At 32.0% G+C, this 21,757-nt stretch overlaps 1 long non-coding RNA gene across 4 annotated transcripts; it reads left to right on the forward strand.

Annotated features, from left to right (window-relative positions):
* Positions 1-3,404: 3,404 nt before the first annotated feature.
* On the forward strand, positions 3,405-21,315 carry LOC108469979 (uncharacterized). Of its 4 annotated transcripts, none has more exons than XR_008286979.1 (5): positions 3,405-3,841; positions 3,940-4,050; positions 4,425-4,829; positions 4,941-5,058; positions 21,105-21,315. It is a non-coding gene; the product is annotated as an uncharacterized LOC108469979 (long non-coding RNA). The 4 variants fall into 4 exon arrangements; XR_008286980.1 differs by lacking the exon at positions 21,105-21,315 and adding an exon at positions 15,164-15,295; XR_008286982.1 differs by lacking the exon at positions 21,105-21,315 and adding an exon at positions 15,164-15,264 and having other exon boundaries at positions 4,941-5,047.
* Positions 21,316-21,757: the final 442 nt, after the last annotated feature.

The following is a 21,757-nucleotide window of genomic DNA, read 5'->3' on the forward strand; positions in this document are numbered from 1 at the left end:
TTGATTGAAACAATAACTAAGGACAAATCCACCTAGACTTCACTTGTTATTTGACTTTTAATCAGACGATTTATTCATTTGACTTGATCCGTAGAAATCTTTAAGTTATATTATTATCTATCTCGAGACTAATAACGTCTAACCCTAGGTTGAATAACTGAAATCTCTTTCTCATTTGACTTGATCCGTAGAAATCTTTAAGTTATATTATTATCTATCTCGAGACTAATAACGTCTAACCCTAGGTTGAATAACTGAAATCTCTTTCTAATTAACACCCTAGAATTGCATTAACTCGATCTATGAATTTCCTTATTAGGTTTCACCCTAATTCGGCAAAATCTTGTCACCCTATCTCTAGGCGCACAATTAACTCCGCTTAATTATGACAAATTTACTCTTAGACAGGGTATATTCCTCCTCTGAATAAAAGCTTAACTTGAATCAATATCCTGGAATATCAAAACAAGAATTAAGAACACATAATTAAGAACAAGTCAAATATTTATCATACAATTCAGATAATAATAACAAGATCTGTCTTAGGTTTCATTCCCCTTAGGTATTTAGGGGTTTAGTTCATACTTATGAAAGAAAACATCTCAAAAGTATAAAGATAACAAAACATAAGAAAACCCAAAACTCCTGAAGGAACTTGAAGGGAGATCTCTAGTATTGATGATGAATCCGGCTCTTAAGATGGATTAATCAGATTTCCTTGAGTAATTTCTTGCTTCCTACTCTGTGTCCCCTTCCTAAGTGCCTCATGAAGTGTTTAAATAGGCTTTGGAATGCCCAAGAGCCCTCAAAATTGGCCTTTTCCAAATTGGACTAAACTTGGGTTCGGCAGGGACACGCCCGTGTGCGATTACTGAAGGCCGTGGTCAAGGCTGTTAAATGGGCATGGGCGTGTGATACACCCATGTAAGTCTTGCTTCGATTCTGCCAAATTGACACGACTGTGTGACATGCCCGTGTGAGGAAGTCCAGGCTGTGTTGTTTTCCCATGTGGGTCCATTTTCTCCGTTTTCGGCCAGTTTCTCGCTCTTTTTACTCTCCTATGTTCTCCTAAGTACTGAGGAGAAACAATCCATAAATGCGTTAGGCATGGGGTAAAAATATGTATAAATTACGGTTTATCATAATCTAAACACAAAACTTACTATCAAATCACAATAAACAAAATAACTTTAAAACAAATCATAAAAATAACATTAAACAAACTATATAATACTAACAAAATAATTTTTTTCTTATCATAATCTATTCTATTTGAAAATAACAATAAAAAAATAAAAATATCTTTTTTTTCTTTTCTTCTGCCTCTCTTCTCCCTTATGTTCTACTTTTTTTTTAACTGATACTAAAATTGAGTCGAATGGGGGAGGGGAAAATGATACTGGTGCCGCCTATCAGATAGGGGTCACCAGTGCTGCCTATTAGATAGGGGTCATTGGTGCCACCTATCAGATAGGCACCATACTCTTTCCGTATAAAATACCTTCTTTATACCATTTTGGAAAAAGTGGTGCTGCCTATAAATTAGGCACCACTATTAAAATATTATTTTTTTCAGTCAAATCTGTCAAAATTTTAAGGAGGTGCCGCCTATGCACCACCCACCACTTACTTGGATGTACCATTTTAATACATAATCTATTTGACATACCATTTCAGTAATTTTATTTTATTTTATAATATATAGGTAAAAAAACCCAACATTTCATTATTTATTTTCACAATTCACAATCTTGATTTATTTCAAGTATATCACCACTCTTATCTCAACAACATTCATACTCAAAATAAATAAATTTCATAAAAAACAACTTATTTCAACAATTCACTCATATTGTTGTATTTAAAAAGTCTTCTCATGCTTATCACAACCTCTTTTTCAATTTAATATGTTTTAATTTTATTTCATTTAACCACGACTCAACAGTTTTTAAACATTTAATAAAGACCTTTCTATTATTTCATTGGCTTAATGCTCACTTTGGACTTTTAACAATACATGTTTTTCCACTTTGGTAGTTAAATTATCATTTTATTGCTAAGTATAGTATAGTTTTTTTAATGGCGTTAAAAATCAGTTGACATGTGACACCAATTAGAATGTGTTATGTAGTATAGGTTTGTTAAATTTTAAAATTTAAATTCAAAGTTAGAAAAAAAATTAAAATATTAAATATTTTAAAAGGCTTAATTCACAATTTGGCCTCTAATCTATATTCATTTTTCATTTTGATACCTAAACTTTTTTGGTAGAATTTGATACCTAAAGTACCATTATATTATAGATATTGGTCCAATTTGTAACAGATGTTAAAAGACCGATGGCCAATCAAATAATGCCACTTGGCATTATTTTATAAAATGGTACGTTTTATTTTATCATATATATACAAATTTTAAAATTATAAAAAATCTAAAATCTAAAAATATATATTAAAAATTTAAAATTATAGAAATAGAAAAAATAAAAAATATAAAAGTCTGAAATATATATAATAATTAAATATATAGAAATTGAAAATATACAGTCTATAAAATATATAAACTCTATAAAATTATTAAAAATAGTATATAATCTCTCTAAATAATTAAGCCAATTTGATTGGCGAAATCACATAAAATTTTAACAATCTTTTCTGTGAGGAAACAATTTGGAAGGTTCCATTCCAAGAGTTGTTTTCAAAAATCATCATTCAAGTGATTGATGCATTGAATTTAGTTGGAGTTGTACTCAAAATTATTTCAGAAATATTAGAGAAGTTATAATAACCTATTTCCAAATCAGTTGCTAGAAAGTATCGGCCAATTGCTTGCTTTAACAGATTTTAAGGTTTTTCAGAACAAATTGATCGGAGTTGGAGCTTTATTAGAAGCTCAAAGAGTTCAGGGTGTCGGAAACAATTTTGATCCTGCTCAACAATTTGAATGACGAATTTAAAAATAAAGTAAAAGCTAATTGTAGTCATTAAAAGACATCATTAAATATAACTTAAACTACAAATTAGTATATATAATTTAAAAGCATTTAATAAAATTTATATACAAATTGTGTAGGTTACGATAGAAATTCAAATATATTAATTTTCATAGGCTGCCCTCACATTAGGAGTTATAGCTTTGCCAATCTCTAATCACCTAATCTATTTTTTCTTAATACACCATTCTAGCATGCCTTTTATTGGGTTTATTTACGTAGAATGTATATTAAAAAAACCTCTCCACTCTCTCCTAATTTTTTTTAAAGTAAAATCAGAATGCATTAAAAAGAGGATAGGTGGTACACTAATCAAAGTTCTGAAAGCACCAGCTGTTTAAACAACTGTCAATAGAGTATTGATAATCGAGGCGGTGCCTCGAGTTTGCCTAATAGTAAAGAAAAAAATAAAAGAAATTGAAACGCCTCTTTTAAGCCACTAATCAAAGCAAAAAACCTAAGAAAACTGAAAAAAATCCTAACTCCTATCGTCAATCAGAATCACATTTCCTCTTTTTTGCATCTATAGTAGTTGTGGTGGAGTGTACTAGTTGTGCCTTTTCATCACTGCAAAAGAGTCTCATTGAAGCGCTCTCTTAGATTTCTCCTTAATCTGAGTTCATCAGAAGGTGGCGAGAACAGACGCTTTTGTGTTGCATCCCCGGACTCAGACAAAAATGTCCTATTTCTACCGATTCTAGAGTCTTCTTTGGTCATTGGCGATAATGGGTTCAATCTTCGTCGGTACTTCTTCAATCCAATAGGGATGGGTTATCTAGGTTGTATCCTCGAGTTGCAAGGGCATGCGCTGCTTCATTTGTCTTTCGAAGGGTATACTCATAGGATAAGGTTACAAATCTGAGTCTTTTTCTTTGGATTTCACTAATGATGTTGCCAATCACCGATCTATCCACTGAAACTAACTTAAGCTTTTTAATGATTGTAAGGGTATCACCTTCGACAACCAGATCTTGAAAGCCCATTTCTTCCCTAAATATGACGGCCTGTAGACACACCTTCGCTTCAGCAGTGGTCGGATCCCCTGTTCTTCCTAATAGGTAAAAACATGCTCCCATAACAAATCCTTCATGATTTCTTATAATAACTCCCGCATTTACTATCATGTCTTGTCGTGAATATGTTGCGTCAAAGTTGGCTTTGACTTGATCTTCCTTGGGGGGTCTCCAAAATACCTCTCTTGGACTGAGTCTGGTTTCTGTTAAGGATTTAACTTGCTCTAACTCTCGTAAATAAGCTCATAATAAAACCGACAACCTCTTGTACCCTTTCCTTTTTTTCCTTCGTGGTAAATTCTATTTCTGTCCATATTGCCCAAATAGTAATTGCCATTGTAGTACATATTTTAATATTATTCATTTGGAAGAAAGAGGCTGACCATTGTATCCATGTATGACTTGCATTTATGTGCAAGGTGTCCAACCCAGCTTCCTGAAGGACCTGTTTTGTGAATTCTTAATCTCGAAAGAGGTGTTCTACTGTTTCTTCTTCAACTGAGAAGACTAAACATGCAGCATCGTTCTTGATTCTTCAAAGTCTAAAAGTACTGAGCGTCGGAAGAAAATTATTGGCAACTCTCCACAGATGTATTTTTATCTTACTTGGAATCGGGAGATTCCAAATCTTTGTAAAATATTATTTTTTGGTAATTTGGTCTGTAATATAATCCTGTAGGTGTAGAGTCTTAGTCATTAGCCGTTTAAATCCACCTTGAACTGTGTATTCGCCTGATTTGTCCCCTCACCATATTAGAATATCCGGCTGCATCCTGTTTACCAAAAAGGAATAGACAGAATTGCCTTCGCTTTCTCCCTTTCGAGTAAGTTCCATATTGCCTCATTGTTTCACGAAAAAGAGTCTTTACTGATTAGATCTGCTACTTTTGAATAGTTGATGTTTATGTATTGATTTCTTACTCTTCCATCATCAGGGATGGGTAGCCAAGCGTCATTCTAGATGTTTGTTGATTCACCATTCCTTATCCTCCAGCCTGTTCCTTCTTCAAGTAAACTTCGTGCGTTCCAAATGCTGCGCCAGGTAAAGGAGGGGTAAGCTCCTAACCTTGCATTTAAAAATTTATCACGCGGATAATATTTTAATTTCATAAAGCACACAAACAAACAGTCAAGCTAGATGATTAGTCTCTATCCCTATTTAGCTAACAGGGCCATATTAAACATTGTTAAATCCTTCAACCCCATACCACTGAACACTTTTGGACTCTACATCGCGGACCAACTACACCAGTGAATGCCTTTATTAGTTTTTAAATTGCGCAACCAAAATTTACTCATCAGATTTTCTAGTTCTTTGCAAAGTAAAACTGGTAACTTAAAACACTGCATGGCGTAAAATGGGAGGGCTTGTAAATTTGATTTAATGAAAACTTTTTTACCACCAAAGGACAAATTGTGGATACTCCAATAATTTAATTTTTGGATGAATCTTTCTTTTAGTTCAAGAAACGCTCATTTCTTTCTCCACCCTAGCATTGTTGGTAAACCGAGATATTTTTCTGGATTATTTGAAATCCGTACCCCCAAAACTCCCCTTATCTGCCCTTTAATGTCGTCTTGTACATTTTTGTTGAAGTAGATCAATGACTACTTAAAATTCACTAGTTGTTTGGAAATACTTTCGTATTCATTAACAACTGCCTTCATTGACCTTGCGCCTTCCATTGTTGCTTTCCCAAATAGGATACTGTCGTCAGGAAAGAAAAGATGAGTGATAGCTAGTTCTCCTCTTCCCACTTTAGCCCTTCAATTTGTCTTTCCCTTTTAGCCTTGTTTAAAAGCTTAGAAAAGCCTTCCGCACATATGATAAATAAGTATGGGCTCAGTGGATCTCATTGTCTGATTCTTCTTATTAGTTTAAATTCTGCCCCTTCAATCCCATTAATTATTACCGAGTGACACTGTTCGTACACACCTCATTATGAGCTCAATCCACCCATTGCAAAAGCCTAGCATTTTCATCATGCTTTCAAGGTAGTTCCATTCCACTCTGTCATAGGCTTTACTCATATCCAAATTTAAAGCAAAATACCCTGTGCCAGATCTTTTTTTTTTTTTGAAAGAGTACTAATTCATAAGCTATCATTATGTTGTCAGTTATTTATCTTCCTGGGACAAAATCACCTTATGTTTCTTCAATACATAAGTGTAGAACCCATCGAAATCAATTAACCACCATTTTTTAGATCAATTTGTATTTGACATTACAAAGACTTATGGGTCTGAATTGTCCCAAATTCGTGGGGGTTTATACCTTTGGGATAAGCAATAATTAATAACATCTTTTCCTATATTATGCCAGATTTTTTGGTAGAAAAACTCCAGGTATCCATCTTTTCATGATACTTTAAGAGGTACCATACTTTTTAAATCTTTCACTACCTCTTTTTCCTTAAATTTTATAATAAGTTCCTCATTTAGAGATTCTGAAATACACAGTTGGACTTCACTTCTGAGCCTTTCACAACTTTGTAGTGGATTGGAAGAAAATAGATGTCGAAAAAATTGGTTGCAAGTTTGTTAATGACATTGTCACCCTCCACCCATCCACCCCTTCCGTCCTCCTGGGTTTTTATTGTATTTCTCTTTATGCGTTGTGTTGCAAAATTTTGGAAAAAGGCAGTGTTTCGGTCCCTTATACGTAACCAATTAGCTCTTGCCCGTTGTTCCCAATATAATTCTTCCTTGTCAGCTTCCATGTTGAGTGCTAACCTAACTTCTGTTAACTCTGCCAAAATATCATTATCTGGATCTTCTCTATTTAAATGAATAAGCCACAATTCTAAATCCTCTCTGGCTTTCCATCTGGATCTGCTACTAGATTTATCCAGTTTTTTAATTTCAATATCAGATCTTCTAATTTCTCTGGAAGATCCTTATCTCCTAAATCCCATCCTTGATTGATTCCCTCTTTAGAATCATTTTCGAACGCCCAGTTAGCGATGAATCTAAATAGATTTTTACTATTCTCAAATCTCCCTCTTCCATGCGTCACTATGTTAATAAATATGGGACGATGGTCGGAAATACTATAACACTTATGTTGAACTGAGAAATTAGGGAACCTTTCCCACCATAGTGGATTGGCCACCCCCTATCAGTCTTTCACGAATGTTACTGCTTAGAAGTCTCCCTTGTTCTCATGTAAACCATTATCCTAAAAATCTTGAGTCATTCAATTCACAATCTTCCAATGCCTCCCTAAATGCCAACATTTGTCTTTCCTCCATTAACCTACCCCCTCATTTTTTAAACGAGAAAAGTATTTCATTAAAACCCCCCATAACAAGCCATGGCAACTGGTTGCTTCCTTCAGCTGTCTAAGGAGGTTCCATGAATCTTTCCTTTTCTGTTCAATTGGTGAGCCATAAAAACCAGTAAAACACCAATACTTTTCTCCACTATTTCCCATAACTTTTATATCAATATGAGATTTAGAATAACTTCTCAATTTAACAGATACTCCTTCCTTCCGACCAAGAGAAAGTCCCCTTTTGATCCTTCTGCACACACATCAAACCCGTTTGTATATCCACTTATTTTCCTTATTGCCTCCATTCTTCTTGAATTGACTTTTGTCTTAATTAGAAACAAAATTTGAGGCTGAAGTTGTCTCAAGCTATTTTTGATACGTTTTACTATTCGTGGCTGCCCCAGCCACAATCGTTCCAGCTTAAGATTTTCATTGTGATTGGTAGGCCTGCTTATTAGGGGCCGCCAATATATCATTATTGGTTAAAGGACTTGAGTTGGTAATTTGATGAACTCCTTTTATTTGTTGAATCGTCTGTCTTTTCTTTCCATCAACAGGACACCTCGAGAATCTCATTATCTTCAGTTATCATATTATACGTTGCTTCAATTTCACACCTTCAAATTGCAGTTTCATTAACCTTATTAATTTTTTAACATCTTCTACTTAATTCCCTTTCTTCGCCTTTTCCTCTCACAATGTTAAATTCCTCCTCTCTTTGAGATCTCATCTTTCTCCTTCTACGAATTTTGTCCAGGTCCAATTCGCTTTTGATCACCTCTTTTTGTTCCTCCTGGTACCATTCACTGACATTTAATGAATCCCTTCTTGGTGCCGCTCTCAAAGAGACATCCCAACCAAATTCAACTTCTTGAGATCTTAACAAAATTACGGATAGGACAAAAGCTTTCACCATGCCCTAGACGCTCACATAGGAAATAAATAAAGGAAAGTCTTTCATATTGAAAAGTAGCGTAAGTTGATTTATCTTTGCTATACACTATTCATTTCTTTCTTTTTAAGGGGCTTTGGACATCCAAACAAACTTTGACACGCATGATTTTATGTAAACCCTTTGTTAAAATCTTTGTATCATAATCCAAAAATTCTCCAATAAAATTGCCCAATTGTCTAGCCATGCTTTTCGACATTGAGCCCAACGATAGATCATGTACTTGCACCCAAAAGTTTGTGTGTTGGAGGGGAACAGTTAAAAGATCCTCCCCTCTCATTAACTTATGAAATATAATTAGATGCCGATTAAAAAAAAGGGAATTCCATCGATCAATCTTTTTAAATCAACTTCATTGTAGAATCTAAAAAGAATATGTTTTTCCTCAATCCCTATTATGGTAACCCTTTCAATAGGATGCCATAATTCAGAGAAAACATTCCTTAGGGAGGGGAAGTGGATTGAACTATCTGTTAACACTTTACCTACTAGGCAGAGCCTGAATTCGTTGTCTCATTCGTCGATATCCTCTTGTCCTACAACAGGGTCGTCTTTCAAGTCGTCTAAATTTAGATTTGCGAGATCTGATTCCATGTTTATAGTAGATGATTTTGTTTTATGATTTCTATTCTTGAATCGTAAACCCAAAAATTTGGGTACAAATTGGGTATATCCCAAACCTGCAAGTCAGCAGACGGAAACAAAGAAAACCTAATCGTAGGTGCTACCTATGTTGACTGATAGCACAAACTTTTCTACTCTCCTATTTTTAAAATTGAGTAAATTGATTCATTTTAAAAAAATTAGTGTGATTTAATTTCTATTAATTTCGAAAATGAGAAATTAAATGTCAATTAATCATGTTGTTAATGCATTTCGTCATTTGTACATAATTTTGATTAGTATGATAATAATTTTAGTCTTTGAGATTTACATATTTTGTTAATATGGTCTTTATTCTAAAAAAGTCAACAAATTTAGCCTCAATATTTTGCACATTTGCACAAATTTTGAGGGTTAAATTTGTTAAATTATGATCAATTTGATAAAATGTGTAAATTATGAGCCACAAAAACTAGGAAGGGTTCTAGTTTAGTCATAAAAGTTAATGGGAAAGGTTATATTTCAGCCTTGTGAAAAAGATAAGATCATAAAAGTTATACCTTCTCCTTGAAAAAGTATCAATTTTAGTAGTGAATTAGTGGTGGAAAGTTAAGGTAGTGGGGGTAAGCAATTGAGACTAAATTACTATAAATTGATTTGTCTAAGTTTTTCTTTCATTTCCTCTTGATATTTTAGCGTCTAACATACTTTGAAAATGTTTGATAAAAATTTCAATCATATTTTAACCAAATGATTTAGGACATATAATTCATTTAAAAATTGTCTTAAATATTGTTATATAAAAAGCTCGGAACATCAAAACTAACAGAATAGTTGTAAATATTTATTTGACTTTGTCTATTCAAATTTATATTTAATTTTAATATAATAATATTTTCTTATTTTTAAATAATATGCAATTTAAAATAATAAGATATTACTTATCATTAAATTAGATGGATTAAATTCAAGATACATATAAAGTGAAATTCAATATTCATGGAAAATTTTCTATTAAAACATTTTATTTAATTTTAATGTAATAATATGAAAGTGTATTCCAACATGATTCCGCGTTGTCAATTCAGAAGTTTAGTTTTGTTATAATAATAAAAATATTTGCTTTATGTTCATGTAAGGAATAATTCAAAATAATAAGATATTTTTTATTTCCAAAGATGAAGAGATTAAATTAGTGTAAATAAAGATGAATACACTACAAATAATTTGTAGTTTATTAACGTTTACTTTGATTGATGGTCCAATTCCGTATGTATAAGTAGATTTATACCAACGGATTACTTATTCGTTAGTGTATGATGACGCTATAATGACAGAGTAATTTATTCGGTGTAGATCTATACCAACACATTTTATTAGTGTCAGTATAGGAACAACTATAATGATAGAGTAATTTATTCGTCAATATAGGTATTATATATACCGACAATATTATTAATAATGTTCGTGTAGGATGTATTTAAAAAGGTTAAAATACATCATAGATCTCTATGCTTTTTATATATTTAAAATTAATCCTTTTACTTTTATAAATTTCAAGTCTTTTCATTAGTTAAATGCCTGCAAGTGAGTATTTTAATAAAAAAATTAGCAGTGTTAACAATTTGACTTAAAATTTGAAATATGAAAAGTAAAAGAATTAAATTTTAAATATGTAAAAGGAAAAGGTAGAAAATAGTTTACCCAAAAAGTTACAGGGATTGAAGAGAAAATTCCTCTTTTCCCTTTGCTCTTTTTCACATGAAGGTCACATATGGGTTTGGGCTCCTTTTTTATTTTTTATTTTTCACTCTTCTTCCTTCTCCATTTCCCTAGTCGCTTCCTTCACTCCACTATGTAGTCAGCCATTACTGACGTCCCATGGGGCCAACTAAGACCACTAAAGTGCAGCTCTTTTCCTCCTCAATCTATTTGTGAGTTTAGTTTGGATGAGAATCGGCCTGAAATCTTCAAAGCTATACTTGAAGATGAAATGCAAACCTCCTCTGATCTCTTACTCTATTCATCGGATGGCCTCTAATTTCTAATATATGCCTTTTCTCACCTTCAGCACACCTTCGACCGTTAGGATCAAAAAATAAAGAACCATAATAAATCAACAGGATTCTTGCCAGGCATCAACCACTGGTATTTAAAATTTTATTTATGTATCCTAATTCTATATACTTTATTCACATTCTTCATTAAAATAATAGTTAGTTGATTTTAGATCTGTAAAAATATCTTCAAATTTAAATATTTCTAATCATTTTCTATTTTTTCAAGCATTAACAAACTATATTTCACATAACTATCGTCGTTTGGAGTTCTGATGGTTGTCATTGTAGAATATTTACTCAGTTAATTTCGATGTGAGTTTCCGACTATAGTAGCTAGAATGACTTTAAAAAAGTTAGGAAAATATAATATTAGTATTTGAACTTGTCCATTTCTCCCAAATTGGTACCTATGGTTTTTTTTTGTCCCAAATTGGTACCCGAACTTTTTTTCTTTCCACTAGTTTGGTACTTGAGCCTAATGCCATTTAAATTTTGCTGATGTGGCAACCAGATTGTCCCAAGGATCTGAGGATGAAATTTGATTCGTAATTTATAAGTTGAAATTAAAATTTGAAAGATTGTTTGATTAAATTTTGAAAAAGGATAATAATTTAAAACTTAGATTTTAAAAACTTAAAAATTTGGAGAAACTTAAGAATTTGGAGAAACAAGTTTTGATTTCTGAAATGGGTGTCTCAAGTTGTGCCCCTCATTCTAAATCTGATAGCCTTTTATAAAGGGTTATTGTCTCTTTACATTATTTTGAACCGGGAAATTCAATCCCTTACATCATTACATAATTGAAACTTTTATTACATAATTGAAATTTTCAAAGAATATATTCTCTGATTACAAAAATACAAACTACATAGAATATTCACTATTCTTGCATCAAAGAATCTTACTGTTCTTGCCAGGGAATATTTACTATTTGCGTTAGAGAATATATCCTGTTCACTCGTATTTTCTTGCAAGGAATATTTACTGTTTGCGGCAGAGAATATTTCCTGTTCATCTTCATTGATTTCTTTCTTTTTGCATCATTTCTTCTTGGCCCTGGTAATGGTTTCTAAAGTGGTATCGTTTGCAAGATCCACTGTTTTGATTGACGACACTAAAGATTTCTCATCTTCAGATTCAGAATCCATTGAGCTGAGCATTTCAGCCATAAGTTTTTTGTATTCCTTCTTGGTCTTGGCTTGAGCTAACATTGTACTAGCTATCGACTTTGCTTGAAGAAATTTTGTTGTGGTTTGATCCGAGGCTGTGGACTTACATAATCTCAGATTCTTTTTGAAAAAATTATCCAAATATTTTGAATCATATTTTTCATCATTAAACTTGTCCCACCATTTAGTTCTGTAGTTGCGAACTAATAATGGAATTCCAGTACATTAATCTTTCTCATAGGAATAATTCTAAGAAACAATTCAAGAAATGCACAATTTTGAGAAAAAATGTATTGTTTTGAAAATGTGTTTTTGGTCTGGCTCAGGTTGAAATTTGTCAAAGAATTTGGGTCATAAATTTTGAATTTTTTCTGGTAGAACCTCGAAGGATGATGGTCTATACCAATTACCAATTCCACCATTCTTGGAACCAGTTTGGAAATTTGAATTGGGTACTGTATTTAAAATATATGAGCCAAGAATTTCTCATATGTTGGTTGTTCATTAAGAAGGTGTTGTACCACGCCATTTGGTAATCCTAATATGTGAAATATGGGTGGTGGTAAATTTTGGTGGTAAATTTGGCGTAAAATTTCTTTGGAGAATTTGGGTTTTCACTCCAATCTCTTAGTCGAAGAATTTTTAATATTTGGGCTATTGAATGGGTAATAAAATTTGGATATTTTGGATCTGTGTAGTGTTTGAATAGTATTGATCCAGTTTGAACTATTATGTTTTCATAATACTGCTAGGGTTTTTGAGAATCCAATGGCTTGAAATGTCATCCATTGAAAAGTTTTTTTGCAAGTATATGTGGGGTTTTTCTTAAAATTCTTCCTCCATAACAAGAATTTTTTCAAAATATTTGTTTGGAAAATATTGTGAGGATTTTTGTGTAACAGTTTGTGAAGACACTGCTATTTCTTTTGGAAAAACCTCTTGGAGAAATGCCTCTTTTAAAATATTTTTTAGAGATTTTGGTCTGTGTAAAACAATCTCTTTATTTTTTGAAATCTTTGATACTTCACTAGCAATTTGCTTGAAAGTAGTTTCCTCTTTCATTTGGGAAAAGGCCAATGCCACTTCTGGAGATTGAGAAAGGGATTCAATCCATTTTTTGATTTGAGAACCAATTTGTTTTGGATCTTGTGCATCTTGAATGATTGCATTTTTGGAGGATTTTGATGAGGATGATGATATCTCATTTTCTTCTTCATGGAAAATTTCCATGACTTAATTGGTTTTGAGGAAATTTGGGTTTTAGATGACTCTCCTATTTTTCCTTTCCCTTTATCTTGGAGTTTGGGTGGTATTTTTGAAGAAACTCTCTGGTGAGAAAATTAGGCAAAGAATTAGTTTCTCCTTTGATGTATTCAATATCAAAGTCAAATATGCTCAAAATTGTCTGCCATCTTGCAAAAATCTGTTTTGAGGCAATATTTTGAACATCCTTTTGTAAAACTTCTTTTGCTTATTTGCAATCAATTCGTAAAAGAAATTTTTGATTTAATAAATCACATTGGAATTTTGTAATGCATAAAACAATTGATAAAATTTCTTTTTTAATAGTACTATAATTTTGCTGAGTTGGATTCTAGTGTCTGGAAGTAAACTGGACTATTTGCTCTTTTCCCCCTTTAACTTGTTTTAGGATCCCACCATATCCTATTTCAAAAGCATCTGTTGCTACAATCTTAGGGGCATTTGGATCAGCTAAATATAAACAAGGAAGCTTAGTGATTTGTTTTTTTAATTTGGGTGATAATATTGGGGTGGTTATTTGTCCAAGGTTGTGGATTCTTTTTGAGCCTATCATATAATGGTTTACATAATTTGCTAAGACCTGGATAAAACTCTATGACATAATTGAGGTTTCCTAAGAATCTTTGTAATTGAACTTTATCAAGGATTTGGTCTGGGAATTTGTTAGCAAATTCTATAGACCTTTCTATTAAGGTAATGGTTCCTTGGGTAATGTAATGACCTAGAAACTTTACTTTGGTTTGGAACAAGTTTATCTTGGATTTAGAAACTACTAAACCATTATTTTTTATGAATTTTATAAAGATGGATAAATGTTTGAAGTGTTATTCTAAATTTTCTGAAAACACTAATACATCATCGATGTATTCAATTGTGAATTGAGAATATTGGTAAAAAAATCATTCATTATTCTTTGAAATTTTGATGGAGCATTTTTTAATCCAAAAAGCATTACATTCCATTCATATTGTCCAAATGGTACAGTAAATGTCGTTTTATATCTTTCTTCTTTTATTTGGATTTGCCAAAAAATCCAGATTTCATTTCAAATTTTGAGAATATATTTGCATTAAAAAGTTTCTGTAATAAGTCTTTCTTATTTGGTATTGGGTATCTAATCCATTTTAAGGCTTGATTGAGAGGTTTGTAATTAATTACTAATCTTGGCATTCCTCTTTCGAGTTCTGCATTTTTTATTACATAAAATGCTGAACAACTCCAATGAGAACTGTTTTTCCTAATTAAATTTTTATTAAGAAAATCTTGTATTTCTTTTTTACAAAATTCTTCCATTTCTTTGTTCATTTGTATTGGTCTTACTTTTGTGGGTATTTGTCTTTCATCAAAATTATTTTCATATGGTAATGTTACTTTGTGTTTTTTCCTATTCCAAAAAGCATTAGGAATGTCAGAACAAATTGTTGATTCTATTTCTTCTTTGATTTTATTTATCCTTTTTTGTACTTCTTTTTTTTCTAATTGTTCAGTCAATTTTTAAAACATATTTTTTCTTTTAGAAAAGAGATTTGTTTTTGTTTATGATTTATTAAATTATTGATTTGCCCATTATGGATGAATAATGATTTTAATAAGTTGAGATTTCTTATTTTTGGTTTTTCTACAAAAGGAAATTCTATTTTAGTGTTTAAAATTTTGGTGGAGATAGAATTATTTGTTACTTTATATGATTTGAGTAAGGATATTAATGGGGTTCCTAATATGACGTCTTGGTTAATATCTTTTACCACTAAAAAACATGTTTGATATTTTATACATTTGTTGCATATTTCTGCATTGTGAATTTTGTAAGTAATTTTTAGTTTTTTACCATTTGCAGCTTTAAGAGTGTAACACTCCTTACCCGTATCTGACATCGGGACAGGGTTCAAGGCGTTACCAGACTTAAACATTCACAAACATGCAAAATCGGGCCACAAAATTTTGTCCAAATTAAAACTTTTCAAACAAATGCATATCTTCCCTTATATAGGCCTTCGAGGCCTAAAACATACATCGGGGTGGTTCAGGACTAAACCGGGAACTTTCGATAAACTTTGGACAATTTAACAAATTTTCTTGCTTTGGAGAGTCACACGTCCGTGTGGGTTGGGCCGTGTGGTCACACACACCTGTGTGGCTTGGGACACGCTCGTGTCCTTAGCCCGTGTAACTCTCTGTTTGTGACGTCAGCAAATAATTTGAACCACACGGCCAGGCCACACGCCCGTGTGCTCGGTCGTGTCCTCCCCACGGCTGAGACACATGGCCGTGTCTTTGCCCGTATGGCCAATACTTAGGCTATTTTTCAAGCCTTCCGTTACCATTAATGCCTCACATACTTAAATACATTATAGACACATATATTGTAGCATCAAGTAGATAATTAAACATCCTCCATTAAGACTCAATTGTAATATTCATATGTCGTCATACATATGTTTTGCTTACTCATTTTATACCAAGTCTAAACATACCAATTTACAATCAAATGAACATTGCATTTTGATTATCACTTATACATTTATACCATGCTTGACATTATTTCACATTCACAAACGACATGCCTACCTAAGTCATTCCACACCAATTTTGTTTTCCATCATTATTGACTTATTTCCATATCACACTTTTATTCTCTGATTATGACCACTTCTTTTGGTCATAATACATTCATCAAGCATACATACCGTAACACTAACCATTCATAACAAAAAAATATAATCACATGACCATATCGCAAGGCATCAATATATAGCTTGGATAAATAGGCTTACAAGCCATCACCCATATAAGCCACGTCTCATGGCTAAACACAACGACTCAATTTAAGCCAACATATTGACCAAATCAAAAGAATACACATCATAATAACTAAGTCCCTATACATGTTACTCACTCAAATACACCTAAGTTTTATCAATACCTGATAAACCATAATATATACATATTTTTACCCCATGCTTGGCATATTTATGGATGATTTTTCCTTGGTTTCATTGAATTTGATGCTTCTAATCCTTTAATTTCATGGTTTATACTCAAGAAAGCTTAGGACAGCAAAAAAAGTGAGAAACGAGTCAAAAACAGACAAATTGGGCCTAAATTACTGTTTCATACGGCCTAGGCACTTCCACACGGGTGATCCACACACCCGTGTGTGACACACAGGTAGACCACACTCCCATGTGTCATGGCCGTGTTGACATTAATCCAAGTCAGAATTGTACACGGGCGTGGCACATGGCCGTATTCCTGTCGAGCCCAAGTCTAGTTCTACTCAGAAGAGGATAATTTTGGGCTATTTTGGGCATTCGAAAGTCTATATAAACACCCTAGAAGAGAATTAAAAGGGACACGCAAAGTGGAAGGCAGAAAATACTCAAGGACATCCATCAAAATCACCTCAGAGGCAGGATCTACATCAAGACTGAAGATTTTCATCCAATTCCCTAGAAGTTCTTTGGGTTTCTTTATGTTTTGTTGTTTTCCAAACTTTGAGATGTTTTTCATTATTATTATGAACTAAACTCCCTAAATACCTAAGGGAGATAAAACCTAAGATGGATCTAATTATTATTTGAATTATATGATAAATACTTGTTCTTATTCTTAATTGTGAATTTAACCCTTGCTTTAATATTCCAGAATATTAATTCAGGTTTTTGATGTGCTTATTCAGTAGAGCAAAAGTCCTTGTTTAAGAGTAGACCATTCATAATTAAGTGGAGTTGCATGCAATCCTAGAGATAGGACGACATAAATCTGCTAATTAGAGTCAAATCTAATACGGGAATCCATAGATTGAGTTAAGGCGACAATAGGGGTTTTACTTAGAAAGAGATTTCAATTAATCAACCTAGAGTCAGTTGTTTTTAGTCTCGAGAGAGATATTGAAATAAATCAGGGATTTCTATGGATTAAGTCAAGTGAATACATCGTCTAACTCAAAGGTAATAAATGAATTCTAGGTAGATTCTTCCTTGGGTATTGTCTTCTCCATCGGTTTTCCAGAAAGCATTTTTCAACTTTAATCTTTGTTGCAATCTTAGATAAAACATTCTCCTAAATTTTAGGCAAAATAATAAGAATATAGTAATTACTAGTACTTTTAGTCCTCGTGGATACAATATTTCCGGTCTCACCATAACTATACAACTGTTCCATAGGTGCGCTTGCCTTAAGTTGAATTTTGTTAGTTAGTTTTATGACCATCAATACCCCAACGGTAATAGCTTGATAATGTGATGATGCCTCCGACGATCTCCAACCCTGAACCGACCTAACAACACTAAAGAAATGAAAAGGAGAGAGTAACGCTTAGTAAGTCCATATGAAAATAATAAGCAATATGCCAACATGCTTCTCAAGGTAATACGACTATAATTACACTTTTACTTATTTTCTGGTCATGCTATTTTTCTCAAGTCATAGTTACTAATTTATTTATATCTGGAGCTACGTAAATCTAAATTAAGATCCTCTAATTTTCCTAAAACTAGACTCACATATCTTCTTATCATAAAATTTTCAGAATTTTTAGTGTAGCAAATAAGTACAGTTTATTCTTTAAAGTTACCTCTTTTTCACTGTCTGATAGTTCTGACCCCTCTTCACTAAAAATTAATTATCTTATAATACGAGACTCAGATGATGTTCCCATCTATTTCTTTTGAAAATAGACTCATTAAGGATTTTAATCATATAAATTATAACCCATAACTATTTTTTAAAAAAAATTTCAATGATTTTATCAAATCATAACAAGGGATTTCAAAATCATTCTGACTCTATCTCACAATAATTTAAATATCTCATAATCTGATATTCATTTTCTTACACCGTTTCTTCTATGTGAAACTAGACTCAATAAGATTTAATTTTCATATTTTATTCAACCTCAATTTCAATTTCCACAATTTTTGGTGAATTTTCAAATTTGGACATAGTTACTGTCTAAAACAGTTTTAGTACAAATATGATGATGAAGAAGTTCATCACACCTTCATTTCTTTTGAATTAGAAACTTATGCATTTATAAACATATATCTTAGTCCACCAAATTAACACAACATCATTTCATAATACTCGTAGACTTACCATTCGTGGATTTCATATTCAATTGAGTTTTTGTACATACATGTACTCATTCGTAACATAACTCAAGTTCGTTCTCACCAATGACATATCTCATTGGGACCATCATCAAATCCTTCCTTGAATTACCCGTTGAACACTAGGAACACTAATGGATACACGAAAACTTGCACGTAGTGCCATATACGCAGCTAGAACCAACTCATAACGTGTAACGTATGTAGCTAAAGCTAACACATATCATGTAATGCTCGCATTTGAGCTACTCATGGGTCTGTACACAAAGTCAGCACCTAGACCCCAAAGCATTAACATGATATGCTCGCTCAGCAAGTTACTCACGGGCCTGATCAAATAGTCAGCACCCGGACCCACATTACATATATCACTTATCTCATGAACTCAGACACAACTCATGAGTTTGGACCATATAATTTCTCATGACATATCCCGTGTATCCTATACTATTCCTAAGGTTCAAACGGGGCTCCTTGTCTAACTCAATGTCGTCGCACTTGCTCACAATGTCATTTATTCTTCCATCATACATTTCATACTTTCATGATAGTAATAAAACATTTAAGTGTACATATTATCAAAGCATTAAAATATGTTACAACATCACAGTATTTGCTTATGTACTTACTTGTCGAATCTTCATCAAGAATATCCATATAATCAATCATACAATTTATATAATAATAACAATAAATCATTTAATATTCAATTATAACATTTCATTATTATTATCACACGAACTTACCTCGAATGAAAATTTCAGCCAATTATTCCATTTTAGTCCATAACCTCGTGCTTTCCGATTTAAGCTCAAATCTCGATTTTCTTGATCTATAATGATAAAATCCACTATTTTAATCATCATATTAACCAATACATATCATAATTTATACTTTGGCAAAATGACTATTTTGCCCTTAGATTTTTATAAATTTACGATTTTACCCCTAGGCTCGTAAATCGATTTTTATCAAATTTCCTCACTACCCAAGCCTAGCCAAATTCTTTTAATACTAGGATCAGCCCACAATTCTCATTATTACTCATACTTATCACTTATTTTGCCGTCTTTACAAAATGGTCCATTTTAAGTGTTCATGAAAATTCTTTCACAAAAGTTGTTTATTACACAACCATGACTCATTTTCCTCCATAAAAATTCAGCAAACAACATAAATATTCACATGGAAAAACCCTAGACTTTCAACCATTTTGCAAAATAATCCCCCCATTAGCTAGCTCATGCTACAAGGGTCCCAAAAACACAAAAATAAACAAAAATGACCATCAAAATGTCTTACTAGTAAGGGTTGCAAGTGGCTGAAAATTTCAAGCTTCCATGGAGGTTTCTCCTTCAATATTTCGGCAGAGAAAGGAAATGGAGAAGAGAAATGACCACTTGTTTTATTTTGTTAGTATTTACTTTTGGCATCAAATACCAAACCATTACAAACTTTGACTATTTTGTAAATTCTTGTCCCCTATGGCCGGCCACGACTAATTTAAAGGCCTATTTGGATTTTAAAGATCCCTAATTATGGTTCTCTAGCTATTTAACACATTTGGCTAGCAAAATAAAACTTTTGACCCTTATGCGATTTAATCATTTTTCGTAATTAAGCTTACAATCGATAAAATTAATTAACCAAAATCTTCATGCACTTGTATAATCATGCTATGACACATAAAATAATATTAAAAATAATTTCTCCAGCCTCAAAATAGTGGCTCCGAAAGTACTATCCCGACTAGGCCCAAAATCAGGCTGTTACAAAGAGATTTTGATGTTTTGTCATAATATTTAGTTGAAATTATCCCTTCTCTAATACAGTTTTGGTCTGCTCTTGTATCAAAAAGGGCTATTGTTTCTGGTTGAAATTTATTATTTATGACAATATTTATTTTTATTAAATATCTTTGGATAGATACTTCAGTTAGAACCATCATATATTCCTGTGTATTTTCTTTAGGTTCGGGTTCAGTTTCTGACAAACTATTTTTTAGGGTTTCATGTTTTAAGGTTTGCATTTGTTTTTTCATTACTTGTTGTTCTATTTTAAGCTGTGAAAGTTCTAATTAATTTGTTTTATTTCTAATTGTAATTCAAAATTTGTAATTTGTTTGGGTTTTATTTTTCATATTTATTAAATATTATATCTTGTGTATTATACATTTGTGATTGACTAGAAATAATTTCTTTTTCTTTTTTTGGTTTATCTTTTAATGAGGGTTTTAATTTTAAAAGGTATTCTCTTTTAAGTTCTGGGTCTTGAATTTTATCAATAACTTCAATCATGAATTCTTGGTCTTTGATTAACATATTAATTGAAGGTTCATTTTCATCATCAGAAGATTGGGATGTTGTATGTAATTCGTCTATTTGTAATTCATCTGTTTCAGTAGATATATCATTTTCAGAAGAAGTTGTTTCTAAGAGAATCTCATTTAATTTTTCTTCTATTTCTTCATCTAGATTTAAATTGTTAATTTTCCTTTTAATTTTGCAATATTTTGAGATGTGTCTTGGTTTTCCACATCTATAACATTTTATTGTTTTATCTATTTTCTTTTCTGTTTTTTGTTGTTTCTTTCTTTTCTGTATTTTCTATATTTGGGTTTTTTATAATACTCTGAAATATTTTTTCTTCTATTTTTTGGTTTTACAGGGCAACATGTCTTTGAAGAAGAAGGTTCATTCCTAATATCAAATTGGTGGAAGAATGATCCTAATTCTTTTCTATATTGATATCTGTTTTTCTTAAGTTATTTTCCTACTTTTAAATCTTGACAAATTTTTAATCTTTCTTTTTGGGTGAAACTAATTAATTCACCATATGTAAGTTTTCATATATAAAATACCTCTGTAATTTTCTCTTATTTGATTTCTAACTTTTTCTCCTAGAAAGGTAGGAAATCCTACTAGAAACTTTTATTTCCAGAATGGTTGTTGGTTATCAGATCTTTGCATAACTCTAGTCATAAAGATATATTTGTACCATTTAAAATCGGTTATTTTTTTTGCATTTTAAATTTGATAATAATTCTGAATTTCTATCTTTAAGATGAGAAGGATCTCCTATAAAGTGCTTAGAGATTGAGAAAATTAAAGTTGCCACTGCATCTTGGATTTCTCTTCCTTGTTCATCCAAAATAATTCTTCTTTGATCATCTATTTTTAGTACTTTTAAGATTTCTTCTTGTTGGGTTTTAGTAAGTGCATGGTCCCGCCATTCTTTTAATTAACCAATAAATCCAGCAACTAAAAGATTGGCTATAGCATGATCACTGATTAATCCATTTTGGTTTTGGGTTTTATAAA

Source organism: Gossypium arboreum, chromosome 8, assembly GCF_025698485.1.
Source record: "Gossypium arboreum isolate Shixiya-1 chromosome 8, ASM2569848v2, whole genome shotgun sequence".
Lineage (NCBI taxonomy): Eukaryota > Viridiplantae > Streptophyta > Magnoliopsida > Malvales > Malvaceae > Gossypium > Gossypium arboreum.